This window comes from Antedon mediterranea, chromosome 6, assembly GCF_964355755.1.
Source record: "Antedon mediterranea chromosome 6, ecAntMedi1.1, whole genome shotgun sequence".
Taxonomy (NCBI): domain Eukaryota; kingdom Metazoa; phylum Echinodermata; class Crinoidea; order Comatulida; family Antedonidae; genus Antedon; species Antedon mediterranea.
The window spans coordinates 8,833,027-8,847,008 of record NC_092675.1 but is presented as its reverse complement, the minus strand read 5'-3'; the positions used below and the strand labels follow the sequence as shown (position 1 = coordinate 8,847,008).

Sequence of the window (13,982 nt, the reverse complement as noted above, 5' to 3'; positions counted from 1 at the left end):
AAAAAAGTTAAACATAGGTCTACGACACCAGGTATTCCCAGGCGGTCTCCCATCCAAGTACTAACCAGGCCCGACGTTGTTTAACTGCGGTGTTCGGACGAGAACCGGTGTTTTCAACGTGGTATGGTTGTAGACATTCGGTTACTTGCGGTTCAAGATTATAACTGAGAAAGATCTTATAGTTACTGTCAAAAAACATAATTGAAAGGTAAAATAAACATTGTTTAGTATAATTTAAAAAAGTTAAACATAGGTCTACGACACCAGGTATTCCCAGGCGGTCTCCCATCCAAGTACTAACCAGGCCCGACGTTGTTTAACTGCGGTGTTCGGAGGAGAACCGGTGTTTTCAACGTGGTATGGTTGTAGACGTTCGGTTACTTGCGGTTCAAGATTATAACTTAGAAAGATCTTATAGTTACTGTCATAAAAACATAATTGAAAGGTAAAATAAACTTTGTTTAGTATAATTTAAAAAAGTTAAACATAGGTCTACGACACCAGGTATTCCCAGGCGGTCTCCCATCCAAGTACTAACGAGGCCCGACGTTGTTTAACTGCGGTGTTCGGACGAGAACCGGTGTTTTCAACATGGTATGGTTGTAGACGTTCGGTTACTTGCGGTTCAAGTATATATAAATCTTATATTCACTGTCAAAATCTCTATAAACACATATATCCTATAACCTAATAGTTTTGTTCATTTATTATAGAACATTTTCTAGGATTGAAATTAGCAGCTGCTGAAACCATGACGTTGGTATTTACACCCACTTCTGTTGAAGAAACACATACTTGAAAGGTAAATTCAACTTTGTTTAGTATAATTTAAAAAGTTATACTGAGGTTCTTAAAAAGATAATATAAAGGAAATAATAACACTGTACAAAGAAGCATAACACAATAGCGGCATGTACAAAAGATTCAGGCCGCTTTGTTGCTAAGAATCAAACGCGCACACAAGTGGACGCCCGCGTAGTACAGTGACGTTTGTACCGTCACCACAGCAGCAACATACAACAACAAACATGTCTTTGAACAACAACTTGTTTAACTTCAGTGATCGGACGAGAACAGTTGTTTTCAATGCAGTTTAGTTGAAAAACTTTCGATTAATTGCGGTTACAGTTTGAATTTATTTACTTATACTATCATCAACAGTATAAACACATTTTTGGAAAATCGAAACACTTAAACGAGACTATATTTTAGGATTATTAAAAAGATAAAAACAGGTGTACGACAACAGATATTCACAGGCTAGGCAACCTGGTACGGTTGTAGACATTCGGTTACTTGCGGTTCAAGATTATAACTTAGAAAGATCTTATAGTTACTGTCATAAAAATATAATTGAAAGGTAAAATAAACTTTATTTAGTATAATTTAAAAAAGTTAAACATAGGTCTACGACACCAGGTATTCCCAGGCGGTCTCCCATCCAAGTACTAACCAGGCCCGACGTTGTTTAACTGCGGTGTTCGGACGAGAACCGGTGTTTTCAACGTGGTATGGTTGTAGACATTCGGTTCCTTGCGGTTCAAGATTATAACTGAGAAAGATCTTATAGTTACTGTCAAAAAACATAATTGAAAGGTAAAATAAACATTGTTTAGTATAATTTAAAAAAGTTAAACATAGGTCTACGACACCAGGTATTCCCAGGCGGTCTCCCATCCAAGTACTAACCAGGCCCGACGTTGTTTAACTGCGGTGTTTGGACGAGAACCGGTGTTTTCAACGTGGTATGGTTGTAGACGTTCGGTTACTTGCGGTTCAAGTATATATACATCTTATATTCACTGTCAAAATCTCTATAAATATATATATCCTATAACCTAATAGTTTTGTTCATTTATTATAGAACATTTTCTAGGATTGAAATTAGCAGCTGCTGAAACCATGACGTTGGTATTTACACCCACTTCTGTTGAAGAAACACATACTTGAAAGGTAAATTCAACTTTGTTTAGTATAATTTAAAAAGTTATACTGAGGTTCTTAAAAAGATAATATAAAGGAAACAATAACACTGTACAATGAAGCATAACACATTAGCGGCATGTACAAAAGATTCAGGCCGCTTTGTTGCTAAGAATCAAACGCGCACACAAGTGGACGCCCGCGTAGTACAGTGACGTTTGTACCGTCACCACAGCAGCAACATACAACAACAAACATGTCTTTGAACAACAACTTGTTTAACTTCAGTGATCGGACGAGAACCGTTGTTTTCAATGCAGTTTAGTTGAAAAACTTTCGATTAATTGCGGTTAAAGTTTGAATTTATTTACTTATACTATCATCAACAGTATAAACACATTTTTGGAAAATCGAAACACTTAAAGGAGACTATATTTTAGGATTATTAAAAAGATAAAAACAGGTGTACGACAACAGATATTCACAGGCTAGGCAACCTGGTACGGTTGTAGACATTCGGTTACTTGCGGTTCAAGATTAGAACTTAGAAAGATCTTATAGTTACTGTCTTGAAAATATAATTGAAAGGTAAAATAAACTTTATTTAGTATAATTTAAAAAAGTTAAACATAGGTCTACGACACCAGGTATTCCCAGGCGGTCTCCCATCCAAGTACTAACCAGGCCCGACGTTGTTTAACTGCGGTGTTCGGACGAGAACCGGTGTTTTCAACGTGGTATGGTTGTAGACATTCGGTTCCTTGCGGTTCAAGATTATAACTGAGAAAGATCTTATAGTTACTGTCAAAAAACATAATTGAAAGGTAAAATAAACATTGTTTAGTATAATTTAAAAAAGTTAAACATAGGTCTACGACACCACGTATTCCCAGGCGGTCTCCCATCCAAGTACTAACCAGGCCCGACGTTGTTTAACTGCGGTGTTCGGAGGAGAACCGGTGTTTTCAACGTGGTATGGTTGTAGACGTTCGGTTACTTGCGGTTCAAGATTATAACTTAGAAAGATCTTATAGTTACTGTCATAAAAACATAATTGAAAGGTAAAATAAACATTGTTTAGTATAATTTAAAAAAGTTAAACATAGGTCTACGACACCAGGTATTCCCAGGCGGTCTCCCATCCAAGTACTAACCAGGCCCGACGTTGTTTAACTGCGGTGTTCGGAGGAGAACCGGTGTTTTCAACGTGGTATGGTTGTAGACATTCGGTTACTTGCGGTTCAAGATTATAACTCAGAAAGATCTTATAGTTACTGTCATAAAAACATAATTGAAAGGTAAAATAAACTTTGTTTAGTATAATTTAAAAAAGTTAAACATAGGTCTACGACACCAGGTATTCCCAGGCGGTCTCCCATCCAAGTACTAACGAGGCCCGACGTTGTTTAACTGCGGTGTTCGGACGAGAACCGGTGTTTTCAACATGGTATGGTTGTAGACGTTCGGTTACTTGCGGTTCAAGTATATATAAATCTTATATTCACTGTCAAAATCTCTATAAACACATATATCCTATAACCTAATAGTTTTGTTCATTTATTATAGAACATTTTCTAGGATTGAAATTAGCAGCTGCTGAAACCATGACGTTGGTATTTACACCCACTTCTGTTGAAGAAACACATACTTGAAAGGTAAATTCAACTTTGTTTAGTATAATTTAAAAAGTTATACTGAGGTTCTTAAAAAGATAATATAAAGGAAACAATAACACTGTACAAAGAAGCATAACACAATAGCGGCATGTACAAAAGATTCAGGCCGCTTTGTTGCTAAGAATCAAACGCGCACACAAGTGGACGCCCGCGTAGTACAGTGACGTTTGTACCGTCACCACAGCAGCAACATACAACAACAAACATGTCTTTGAACAACAACTTGTTTAACTTCAGTGATCGGACGAGAACAGTTGTTTTCAATGCAGTTTAGTTGAAAAACTTTCGATTAATTGCGGTTACAGTTTGAATTTATTTACTTATACTATCATCAACAGTATAAACACATTTTTGGAAAATCGAAACACTTAAACGAGACTATATTTTAGGATTATTAAAAAGATAAAAACAGGTGTACGACAACAGATATTCACAGGCTAGGCAACCTGGTACGGTTGTAGACATTCGGTTACTTGCGGTTCAAGATTATAACTTAGAAAGATCTTATAGTTACTGTCATAAAAATATAATTGAAAGGTAAAATAAACTTTATTTAGTATAATTTAAAAAAGTTAAACATAGGTCTACGACACCAGGTATTCCCAGGCGGTCTCCCATCCAAGTACTAACCAGGCCCGACGTTGTTTAACTGCGGTGTTCGGACGAGAACCGGTGTTTTCAACGTGGTATGGTTGTAGACATTCGGTTCCTTGCGGTTCAAGATTATAACTGAGAAAGATCTTATAGTTACTGTCAAAAAACATAATTGAAAGGTAAAATAAACATTGTTTAGTATAATTTAAAAAAGTTAAACATAGGTCTACGACACCAGGTATTCCCAGGCGGTCTCCCATCCAAGTACTAACCAGGCCCGACGTTGTTTAACTGCGGTGTTCGGACGAGAACCGGTGTTTTCAACGTGGTATGGTTGTAGACGTTCGGTTACTTGCGGTTCAAGTATATATACATCTTATATTCACTGTCAAAATCTCTATAAATATATATATCCTATAACCTAATAGTTTTGTTCATTTATTATAGAACATTTTCTAGGATTGAAATTAGCAGCTGCTGAAACCATGACGTTGGTATTTACACCCACTTCTGTTGAAGAAACACATACTTGAAAGGTAAATTCAACTTTTTTTAGTATAATTTAAAAAGTTATACTGAGGTTCTTAAAAAGATAATATAAAGGAAACAATAACACTGTACAAAGAAGCATAACACAATAGCGGCATGTACAAAAGATTCAGGCCGCGTTGTTGCTAAGAATCAAACGCGCACACAAGTGGACGCCCGCGTAGTACAGTGACGTTTGTACCGTCACCACAGCAGCAACATACAACAACCAGGGAGTTGTTACAACTCCCTGCAACAACAAACATGTCTTTGAACAACAACTTGTTTAACTTCAGTGATCGGACGAGAACCGTTGTTTTCAATGCAGTTTAGTTGAAAAACTTTCGATTAATTGCGGTTACAGTTTGAATTTATTTACTTATACTATCATCAACAGTATAAACACATTTTTGGAAAATAGAAACACTTAAACGAGACTATATTTTAGGATTATTAAAAAGATAAAAACAGGTGTACGACAACAGATATTCACAGGCTAGGCAACCTGGTACGGTTGTAGACATTCGGTTACTTGCGGTTCAAGATTATAACTGAGAAAGATCTTATAGTTACTGTCAAAAAACATAATTGAAAGGTAAAATAAACATTGTTTAGTATAATTTAAAAAAGTTAAACATAGGTCTACGACACCAGGTATTCCCAGGCGGTCTCCCATCCAAGTACTAACCAGGCCCGACGTTGTTTAACTGCGGTGTTCGGACGAGAACCGGTGTTTTCAACGTGGTATGGTAGTAGACATTCGGTTACTTGCGGTTCAAGATTATAACTGAGAAAGATCTTATAGTTACTGTCAAAAAACATAATTGAAAGGTAAAATAAACATTGTTTAGTATAATTTAAAAAAGTTAAACATAGGTCTACGACACCAGGTATTCCCAGGCGGTCTCCCATCCAAGTACTAACCAGGCCCGACGTTGTTTAACTGCGGTGTTCGGAGGAGAACCGGTGTTTTCAACGTGGTATGGTTGTAGACGTTCGGTTACTTGCGGTTCAAGATTATAACTTAGAAAGATCTTATAGTTACTGTCATAAAAACATAATTGAAAGGTAAAATAAACTTTGTTTAGTATAATTTAAAAAAGTTAAACATAGGTCTACGACACCAGGTATTCCCAGGCGGTCTCCCATCCAAGTACTAACGAGGCCCGACGTTGTTTAACTGCGGTGTTCGGACGAGAACCGGTGTTTTCAACATGGTATGGTTGTAGACGTTCGGTTACTTGCGGTTCAAGTATATATAAATCTTATATTCACTGTCAAAATCTCTATAAACACATATATCCTATAACCTAATAGTTTTGTTCATTTATTATAGAACATTTTCTAGGATTGAAATTAGCAGCTGCTGAAACCATGACGTTGGTATTTACACCCACTTCTGTTGAAGAAACACATACTTGAAAGGTAAATTCAACTTTGTTTAGTATAATTTAAAAAGTTATACTGAGGTTCTTAAAAAGATAATATAAAGGAAATAATAACACTGTACAAAGAAGCATAACACAATAGCGGCATGTACAAAAGATTCAGGCCGCTTTGTTGCTAAGAATCAAACGCGCACACAAGTGGACGCCCGCGTAGTACAGTGACGTTTGTACCGTCACCACAGCAGCAACATACAACAACAAACATGTCTTTGAACAACAACTTGTTTAACTTCAGTGATCGGACGAGAACAGTTGTTTTCAATGCAGTTTAGTTGAAAAACTTTCGATTAATTGCGGTTACAGTTTGAATTTATTTACTTATACTATCATCAACAGTATAAACACATTTTTGGAAAATCGAAACACTTAAACGAGACTATATTTTAGGATTATTAAAAAGATAAAAACAGGTGTACGACAACAGATATTCACAGGCTAGGCAACCTGGTACGGTTGTAGACATTCGGTTACTTGCGGTTCAAGATTATAACTTAGAAAGATCTTATAGTTACTGTCATAAAAATATAATTGAAAGGTAAAATAAACTTTATTTAGTATAATTTAAAAAAGTTAAACATAGGTCTACGACACCAGGTATTCCCAGGCGGTCTCCCATCCAAGTACTAACCAGGCCCGACGTTGTTTAACTGCGGTGTTCGGACGAGAACCGGTGTTTTCAACGTGGTATGGTTGTAGACATTCGGTTCCTTGCGGTTCAAGATTATAACTGAGAAAGATCTTATAGTTACTGTCAAAAAACATAATTGAAAGGAAAAATAAACATTGTTTAGTATAATTTAAAAAAGTTAAACATAGGTCTACGACACCAGGTATTCCCAGGCGGTCTCCCATCCAAGTACTAACCAGGCCCGACGTTGTTTAACTGCGGTGTTCGGACGAGAACCGGTGTTTTCAACGTGGTATGGTTGTAGACGTTCGGTTACTTGCGGTTCAAGTATATATACATCTTATATTCACTGTCAAAATCTCTATAAATATATATATCCTATAACCTAATAGTTTTGTTCATTTATTATAGAACATTTTCTAGGATTGAAATTAGCAGCTGCTGAAACCATGACGTTGGTATTTACACCCACTTCTGTTGAAGAAACACATACTTGAAAGGTAAATTCAACTTTGTTTAGTATAATTTAAAAAGTTATACTGAGGTTCTTAAAAAGATAATATAAAGGAAACAATAACACTGTACAAAGAAGCATAACACAATAGCGGCATGTACAAAAGATTCAGGCCGCGTTGTTGCTAAGAATCAAACGCGCACACAAGTGGACGCCCGCGTAGTACAGTGACGTTTGTACCGTCACCACAGCAGCAACATACAACAACAAACATGTCTTTGAACAACAACTTGTTTAACTTCAGTGATCGGACGAGAACCGTTGTTTTCAATGCAGTTTAGTTGAAAAACTTTCGATTAATTGCGGTTACAGTTTGAATTTATTTACTTATACTATCATCAACAGTATAAACACATTTTTGGAAAATAGAAACACTTAAACGAGACTATATTTTAGGATTATTAAAAAGATAAAAAATGGTGTACGACAACAGATATTCACAGGCTAGGCAACCTGGTACGGTTGTAGACATTCGGTTACTTGCGGTTCAAGATTATAACTGAGAAAGATCTTATAGTTACTGTCAAAAAACATAATTGAAAGGTAAAATAAACATTGTTTAGTATAATTTAAAAAAGTTAAACATAGGTCTACGACACCAGGTATTCCCAGGCGGTCTCCCATCCAAGTACTAACCAGGCCCGACGTTGTTTAACTGCGGTGTTCGGACGAGAACCGGTGTTTTCAACGTGGTATGGTTGTAGACGTTCGGTTACTTGCGGTTCAAGATTATAACTTAGAAAGATCTTATAGTTACTGTCAAAAAACATAATTGAAAGGTAAAATAAACATTGTTTAGTATAATTTAAAAAAGTTAAACATAGGTCTACGACACCAGGTATTCCCAGGCGGTCTCCCATCCAAGTACTAACGAGGCCCGACGTTGTTTAACTGCGGTGTTCGGACGAGAACCTGTGTTTTCAACATGGTATGGTTGTAGACGTTCGGTTACTTATAACCTAATACTTTTGTTCATTTATTATAGAACATTTTCTAGGATTGAAATTAGCAGCTGCTGAAACCATGACGTTGGTATTTACACCCACTTCTGTTGAAGAAACACATACTTGAAAGGTAAATTCAACTTTGTTTAGTATAATTTAAAAAGTTATACTGAGGTTCTTAAAAAGATAATATAAAGGAAACAATAACACTGTACAATGAAGCATAACACAATAGCGGCATGTACAAAAGATTCAGGCCGCTTTGTTGCTAAGAATCAAACGCGCACACAAGTGGACGCCCGCGTAGTACAGTGACGTTTGTACCGTCACCACAGCAGCAACATACAACAACAAACATGTCTTTGAACAACAACTTGTTTAACTTCAGTGATCGGACGAGAACCGTTGTTTTCAATGCAGTTTAGTTGAAAAACTTTCGATTAATTGCGGTTACAGTTTGAATTTATTTACTTATACTATCATCAACAGTATAAACACATTTTTGGAAAATAGAAACACTTAAACGAGACTATATTTTAGGATTATTAAAAAGATAAAAACAGGTGTACGACAACAGATATTCACAGGCTAGGCAACCTGGTACGGTTGTAGACATTCGGTTACTTGCGGTTCAAGATTATAACTGAGAAAGAACTTATAGTTACTGTCAAAAAACATAATTGAAAGGTAAAATAAACATTGCTTAGTATAATTTAAAAAAGTTAAACATAGGTCTACGACACCAGGTATTCCCAGGCGGTCTTCCATCCAAGTACTAACCAGGCCCGACGTTGTTTAACTGCGGTGTTCGGACGAGAACCGGTGTTTTCAACGTGGTATGGTTGTAGACATTCGGTTACTTGCGGTTCAAGATTATAACTGAGAAAGATCTTATAGTTACTGTCAAAAAACATAATTGAAAGGTAAAATAAACATTTTTTTAGTATAATTTAAAAAAGTTAAACATAGGTCTACGACACCAGGTATTCCCAGGCGGTCTCCCATCCAAGTACTAACCAGGCCCGACGTTGTTTAACTGCGGTGTTCGGACGAGAACCGGTGTTTTCAACGTGGTATGGTTGTAGACGTTCAGTTACTTGCGGTTCAAGTATATATACATCTTATATTCACTGTCAAAATCTCTATAAACATATATATCCTATAACCTAATAGTTTTGTTCATTTATTATAGAACATTTTCTAGGATTGAAATTAGCAGCTGCTGAAACCATGACGTTGGTATTTACACCCACTTCTGTTGAAGAAACACATACTTGAAAGGTAAATTCAACTTTGTTTAGTATAATTTAAAAAGTTATACTGAGGTTCTTAAAAAGATAATATAAAGGAAACAATAACACTGTACAATGAAGCATAACACATTAGCGGCATGTACAAAAGATTCAGGCCGCTTTGTTGCTAAGAATCAAACGCGCACACAAGTGGACGCCCGCGTAGTACAGTGACGTTTGTACCGTCACCACAGCAGCAACATACAACAACAAACATGTCTTTGAACAACAACTTGTTTAACTTCAGTGATCGGACGAGAACCGTTGTTTTCAATGCAGTTTAGTTGAAAAACTTTCGATTAATTGCGGTTACAGTTTGAATTTATTTACTTATACTATCATCAACAGTATAAACACATTTTTGGAAAATCGAAACACTTAAAGGAGACTATATTTTAGGATTATTAAAAAGATAAAAACAGGTGTACGACAACAGATATTCACAGGCTAGGCAACCTGGTACGGTTGTAGACATTCGGTTACTTGCGGTTCAAGATTATAACTTAGAAAGATCTTATAGTTACTGTCATGAAAATATAATTGAAAGGTAAAATAAACTTTATTTAGTATAATTTAAAAAAGTTAAACATAGGTCTACGACACCAGGTATTCCCAGGCGGTCTCCCATCCAAGTACTAACCAGGCCCGACGTTGTTTAACTGCGGTGTTCGGACGAGAACCGGTGTTTTCAACGTGGTATGGTTGTAGACGTTCGGTTACTTGCGGTTCAAGATTATAACTTAGAAAGATCTTATAGTTACTGTCATAAAAACATAATTGAAAGTTAAAATAAACATTGTTTAGTATAATTTAAAAAAGTTAAACATAGGTCTACGACACCAGGTATTCCCAGGCGGTCTCCCATCCAAGTACTAACCAGGCCCGACGTTGTTTAACTGCGGTGTTCGGACGAGAACCGGTGTTTTCAACGTGGTATGGTTGTAGATATTCGGTTACTTGCGGTTCAAGATTATAACTGAGAAAGATCTTATAGTTACTGTCAAAAAACATAATTGAAAGGTAAAATAAACATTGTTTAGTATAATTTAAAAAAGTTAAACATAGGTCTACGACACCAGGTATTCCCAGGCGGTCTCCCATCCAAGTACTAACCAGGCCCGACGTTGTTTAACTGCGGTGTTCGGAGGAGAACCGGTGTTTTCAACGTGGTATGGTTGTAGACGTTCGGTTACTTGCGGTTCAAGATTATAACTTAGAAAGATCTTATAGTTACTGTCATAAAAACATAATTGAAAGGTAAAATAAACTTTGTTTAGTATAATTTAAAAAAGTTAAACATAGGTCTACGACACCAGGTATTCCCAGGCGGTCTCCCATCCAAGTACTAACGAGGCCCGACGTTGTTTAACTGCGGTGTTCGGACGAAAACCGGTGTTTTCAACATGGTATGGTTGTAGACGTTCGGTTACTTGCGGTTCAAGTATATATAAATCTTATATTCACTGTCAAAATCTCTATAAACACATATATCCTATAACCTAATAGTTTTGTTCATTTATTATAGAACATTTTCTAGGATTGAAATTAGCAGCTGCTGAAACCATGACGTTGGTATTTACACCCACTTCTGTTGAAGAAACACATACTTGAAAGGTAAATTCAACTTTGTTTAGTATAATTTAAAAAGTTATACTGAGGTTCTTAAAAAGATAATATAAAGGAAATAATAACACTGTACAAAGAAGCATAACACAATAGCGGCATGTACAAAAGATTCAGGCCGCTTTGTTGCTAAGAATCAAACGCGCACACAAGTGGACGCCCGCGTAGTACAGTGACGTTTGTACCGTCACCACAGCAGCAACATACAACAACAAACATGTCTTTGAACAACAACTTGTTTAACTTCAGTGATCGGACGAGAACAGTTGTTTTCAATGCAGTTTAGTTGAAAAACTTTCGATTAATTGCGGTTACAGTTTGAATTTATTTACTTATACTATCATCAACAGTATAAACACATTTTTGGAAAATCGAAACACTTAAACGAGACTATATTTTAGGATTATTAAAAAGATAAAAACAGGTGTACGACAACAGATATTCACAGGCTAGGCAACCTGGTACGGTTGTAGACATTCGGTTACTTGCGGTTCAAGATTATAACTTAGAAAGATCTTATAGTTACTGTCATAAAAATATAATTGAAAGGTAAAATAAACTTTATTTAGTATAATTTAAAAAAGTTAAACATAGGTCTACGACACCAGGTATTCCCAGGCGGTCTCCCATCCAAGTACTAACCAGGCCCGACGTTGTTTAACTGCGGTGTTCGGACGAGAACCGGTGTTTTCAACGTGGTATGGTTGTAGACATTCGGTTCCTTGCGGTTCAAGATTATAACTGAGAAAGATCTTATAGTTACTGTCAAAAAACATAATTGAAAGGTAAAATAAACATTGTTTAGTATAATTTAAAAAAGTTAAACATAGGTCTACGACACCAGGTATTCCCAGGCGGTCTCCCATCCAAGTACTAACCAGGCCCGACGTTGTTTAACTGCGGTGTTCGGACGAGAACCGGTGTTTTCAACGTGGTATGGTTGTAGACGTTCGGTTACTTGCGGTTCAAGTATATATACATCTTATATTCACTGTCAAAATCTCTATAAATATATATATCCTATAACCTAATAGTTTTGTTCATTTATTATAGAACATTTTCTAGGATTGAAATTAGCAGCTGCTGAAACCATGACGTTGGTATTTACACCCACTTCTGTTGAAGAAACACATACTTGAAAGGTAAATTCAACTTTGTTTAGTATAATTTAAAAAGTTATACTGAGGTTCTTAAAAAGATAATATAAAGGAAACAATAACACTGTACAAAGAAGCATAACACAATAGCGGCATGTACAAAAGATTCAGGCCGCGTTGTTGCTAAGAATCAAACGCGCACACAAGTGGACGCCCGCGTAGTACAGTGACGTTTGTACCGTCACCACAGCAGCAACATACAACAACAAACATGTCTTTGAACAACAACTTGTTTAACTTCAGTGATCGGACGAGAACCGTTGTTTTCAATGCAGTTTAGTTGAAAAACTTTCGATTAATTGCGGTTACAGTTTGAATTTATTTACTTATACTATCATCAACAGTATAAACACATTTTTGGAAAATAGAAACACTTAAACGAGACTATATTTTAGGATTATTAAAAAGATAAAAACAGGTGTACGACAACAGATATTCACAGGCTAGGCAACCTGGTACGGTTGTAGACATTCGGTTACTTGCGGTTCAAGATTATAACTGAGAAAGATCTTATAGTTACTGTCAAAAAACATAATTGAAAGGTAAAATAAACATTGTTTAGTATAATTTAAAAAAGTTAAACATAGGTCTACGACACCAGGTATTCCCAGGCGGTCTCCCATCCAAGTACTAACCAGGCCCGACGTTGTTTAACTGCGGTGTTCGGACGAGAACCGGTGTTTTCAACGTGGTATGGTTGTAGACGTTCGGTTACTTGCGGTTCAAGATTATAACTTAGAAAGATCTTATAGTTACTGTCAAAAAACATAATTGAAAGGTAAAATAAACATTGTTTAGTATAATTTAAAAAAGTTAAACATAGGTCTACGACACCAGGTATTCCCAGGCGGTCTCCCATCCAAGTACTAACGAGGCCCGACGTTGTTTAACTGCGGTGTTCGGACGAGAACCGGTGTTTTCAACATGGTATGGTTGTAGACGTTCGGTTACTTATAACCTAATACTTTTGTTCATTTATTATAGAACATTTTCTAGGATTGAAATTAGCAGCTGCTGAAACCATGACGTTGATATTTACACCCACTTCTGTTGAAGAAACACATACTTGAAAGGTAAATTCAACTTTGTTTAGTATAATTTAAAAAGTTATACTGAGGTTCTTAAAAAGATAATATAAAGGAAACAATAACACTGTACAAAGAAGCATAACACATTAGCGGCATGTACAAAAGATTCAGGCCGCGTTGTTGCTAAGAATCAAACGCGCACACAAGTGGACGCCCGCGTAGTACAGTGACGTTTGTACCGTCACCACAGCAGCAACATACAACAACAAACATGTCTTTGAACAACAACTTGTTTAACTTCAGTGATCGGACGAGAACCGTTGTTTTCAATGCAGTTTAGTTGAAAAACTTTCGATTAATTGCGGTTACAGTTTGAATTTATTTACTTATACTATCATCAACAGTATAAACACATTTTTGGAAAATAGAAACACTTAAACGAGACTATATTTTAGGATTATTAAAAAGATAAAAACAGGTGTACGACAACAGATATTCACAGGCTAGGCAACCTGGTACGGTTGTAGACATTCGGTTACTTGCGGTTCAAGATTATAACTTAGAAAGATCTTATAGTTACTGTCATGAAAATATAATTGAAAGGTAAAATAAACTTTATTTAGTATA

At 36.2% G+C, this 13,982-nt stretch overlaps 28 non-coding genes across 28 annotated transcripts; all 28 read right to left on the bottom strand.

Annotated features, from left to right (window-relative positions):
- Positions 1 to 16: 16 nt before the first annotated feature.
- On the bottom strand, positions 17 to 135 carry LOC140053173 (5S ribosomal RNA). The gene has a single exon (XR_011846034.1). It is a non-coding gene; the product is annotated as a 5S ribosomal RNA (ribosomal RNA).
- A 117-nt stretch (positions 136 to 252) lies between these two features.
- Positions 253 to 371, bottom strand: LOC140053459 (5S ribosomal RNA). Its single transcript, XR_011846320.1, has one exon. It is a non-coding gene; the product is annotated as a 5S ribosomal RNA (ribosomal RNA).
- A 118-nt stretch (positions 372 to 489) lies between these two features.
- Positions 490 to 608, bottom strand: LOC140052915 (5S ribosomal RNA). The gene has a single exon (XR_011845826.1). It is a non-coding gene; the product is annotated as a 5S ribosomal RNA (ribosomal RNA).
- Positions 609 to 1,404: 796 nt separating this feature from the next.
- LOC140053172 (5S ribosomal RNA) lies at positions 1,405 to 1,523 on the bottom strand. Its single transcript, XR_011846033.1, has one exon. It is a non-coding gene; the product is annotated as a 5S ribosomal RNA (ribosomal RNA).
- Positions 1,524 to 1,640: 117 nt separating this feature from the next.
- On the bottom strand, positions 1,641 to 1,759 carry LOC140052785 (5S ribosomal RNA). The gene has a single exon (XR_011845701.1). It is a non-coding gene; the product is annotated as a 5S ribosomal RNA (ribosomal RNA).
- Positions 1,760 to 2,555: 796 nt separating this feature from the next.
- LOC140053171 (5S ribosomal RNA) lies at positions 2,556 to 2,674 on the bottom strand. Its single transcript, XR_011846032.1, has one exon. It is a non-coding gene; the product is annotated as a 5S ribosomal RNA (ribosomal RNA).
- A 117-nt stretch (positions 2,675 to 2,791) lies between these two features.
- On the bottom strand, positions 2,792 to 2,910 carry LOC140052844 (5S ribosomal RNA). The gene has a single exon (XR_011845759.1). It is a non-coding gene; the product is annotated as a 5S ribosomal RNA (ribosomal RNA).
- A 118-nt stretch (positions 2,911 to 3,028) lies between these two features.
- Positions 3,029 to 3,147, bottom strand: LOC140053458 (5S ribosomal RNA). Its single transcript, XR_011846319.1, has one exon. It is a non-coding gene; the product is annotated as a 5S ribosomal RNA (ribosomal RNA).
- Positions 3,148 to 3,265: 118 nt separating this feature from the next.
- Positions 3,266 to 3,384, bottom strand: LOC140052914 (5S ribosomal RNA). Its single transcript, XR_011845825.1, has one exon. It is a non-coding gene; the product is annotated as a 5S ribosomal RNA (ribosomal RNA).
- Positions 3,385 to 4,180: 796 nt separating this feature from the next.
- LOC140053170 (5S ribosomal RNA) lies at positions 4,181 to 4,299 on the bottom strand. The gene has a single exon (XR_011846031.1). It is a non-coding gene; the product is annotated as a 5S ribosomal RNA (ribosomal RNA).
- A 117-nt stretch (positions 4,300 to 4,416) lies between these two features.
- On the bottom strand, positions 4,417 to 4,535 carry LOC140053169 (5S ribosomal RNA). Its single transcript, XR_011846030.1, has one exon. It is a non-coding gene; the product is annotated as a 5S ribosomal RNA (ribosomal RNA).
- Positions 4,536 to 5,360: 825 nt separating this feature from the next.
- Positions 5,361 to 5,479, bottom strand: LOC140053358 (5S ribosomal RNA). The gene has a single exon (XR_011846219.1). It is a non-coding gene; the product is annotated as a 5S ribosomal RNA (ribosomal RNA).
- A 117-nt stretch (positions 5,480 to 5,596) lies between these two features.
- On the bottom strand, positions 5,597 to 5,715 carry LOC140053456 (5S ribosomal RNA). Its single transcript, XR_011846317.1, has one exon. It is a non-coding gene; the product is annotated as a 5S ribosomal RNA (ribosomal RNA).
- Positions 5,716 to 5,833: 118 nt separating this feature from the next.
- On the bottom strand, positions 5,834 to 5,952 carry LOC140052913 (5S ribosomal RNA). Its single transcript, XR_011845824.1, has one exon. It is a non-coding gene; the product is annotated as a 5S ribosomal RNA (ribosomal RNA).
- A 796-nt stretch (positions 5,953 to 6,748) lies between these two features.
- LOC140053168 (5S ribosomal RNA) lies at positions 6,749 to 6,867 on the bottom strand. Its single transcript, XR_011846028.1, has one exon. It is a non-coding gene; the product is annotated as a 5S ribosomal RNA (ribosomal RNA).
- A 117-nt stretch (positions 6,868 to 6,984) lies between these two features.
- Positions 6,985 to 7,103, bottom strand: LOC140053167 (5S ribosomal RNA). Its single transcript, XR_011846027.1, has one exon. It is a non-coding gene; the product is annotated as a 5S ribosomal RNA (ribosomal RNA).
- Positions 7,104 to 7,898: 795 nt separating this feature from the next.
- On the bottom strand, positions 7,899 to 8,017 carry LOC140053166 (5S ribosomal RNA). Its single transcript, XR_011846026.1, has one exon. It is a non-coding gene; the product is annotated as a 5S ribosomal RNA (ribosomal RNA).
- Positions 8,018 to 8,134: 117 nt separating this feature from the next.
- On the bottom strand, positions 8,135 to 8,253 carry LOC140053040 (5S ribosomal RNA). Its single transcript, XR_011845945.1, has one exon. It is a non-coding gene; the product is annotated as a 5S ribosomal RNA (ribosomal RNA).
- Positions 8,254 to 8,986: 733 nt separating this feature from the next.
- LOC140053552 (5S ribosomal RNA) lies at positions 8,987 to 9,105 on the bottom strand. The gene has a single exon (XR_011846409.1). It is a non-coding gene; the product is annotated as a 5S ribosomal RNA (ribosomal RNA).
- A 118-nt stretch (positions 9,106 to 9,223) lies between these two features.
- Positions 9,224 to 9,342, bottom strand: LOC140053165 (5S ribosomal RNA). Its single transcript, XR_011846025.1, has one exon. It is a non-coding gene; the product is annotated as a 5S ribosomal RNA (ribosomal RNA).
- A 796-nt stretch (positions 9,343 to 10,138) lies between these two features.
- LOC140053164 (5S ribosomal RNA) lies at positions 10,139 to 10,257 on the bottom strand. The gene has a single exon (XR_011846024.1). It is a non-coding gene; the product is annotated as a 5S ribosomal RNA (ribosomal RNA).
- Positions 10,258 to 10,375: 118 nt separating this feature from the next.
- LOC140053521 (5S ribosomal RNA) lies at positions 10,376 to 10,494 on the bottom strand. The gene has a single exon (XR_011846380.1). It is a non-coding gene; the product is annotated as a 5S ribosomal RNA (ribosomal RNA).
- Positions 10,495 to 10,611: 117 nt separating this feature from the next.
- On the bottom strand, positions 10,612 to 10,730 carry LOC140053455 (5S ribosomal RNA). The gene has a single exon (XR_011846316.1). It is a non-coding gene; the product is annotated as a 5S ribosomal RNA (ribosomal RNA).
- A 118-nt stretch (positions 10,731 to 10,848) lies between these two features.
- Positions 10,849 to 10,967, bottom strand: LOC140053013 (5S ribosomal RNA). The gene has a single exon (XR_011845919.1). It is a non-coding gene; the product is annotated as a 5S ribosomal RNA (ribosomal RNA).
- A 796-nt stretch (positions 10,968 to 11,763) lies between these two features.
- LOC140053161 (5S ribosomal RNA) lies at positions 11,764 to 11,882 on the bottom strand. Its single transcript, XR_011846022.1, has one exon. It is a non-coding gene; the product is annotated as a 5S ribosomal RNA (ribosomal RNA).
- A 117-nt stretch (positions 11,883 to 11,999) lies between these two features.
- On the bottom strand, positions 12,000 to 12,118 carry LOC140053160 (5S ribosomal RNA). Its single transcript, XR_011846021.1, has one exon. It is a non-coding gene; the product is annotated as a 5S ribosomal RNA (ribosomal RNA).
- Positions 12,119 to 12,913: 795 nt separating this feature from the next.
- On the bottom strand, positions 12,914 to 13,032 carry LOC140053159 (5S ribosomal RNA). Its single transcript, XR_011846020.1, has one exon. It is a non-coding gene; the product is annotated as a 5S ribosomal RNA (ribosomal RNA).
- Positions 13,033 to 13,149: 117 nt separating this feature from the next.
- On the bottom strand, positions 13,150 to 13,268 carry LOC140052912 (5S ribosomal RNA). The gene has a single exon (XR_011845823.1). It is a non-coding gene; the product is annotated as a 5S ribosomal RNA (ribosomal RNA).
- Positions 13,269 to 13,982: the final 714 nt, after the last annotated feature.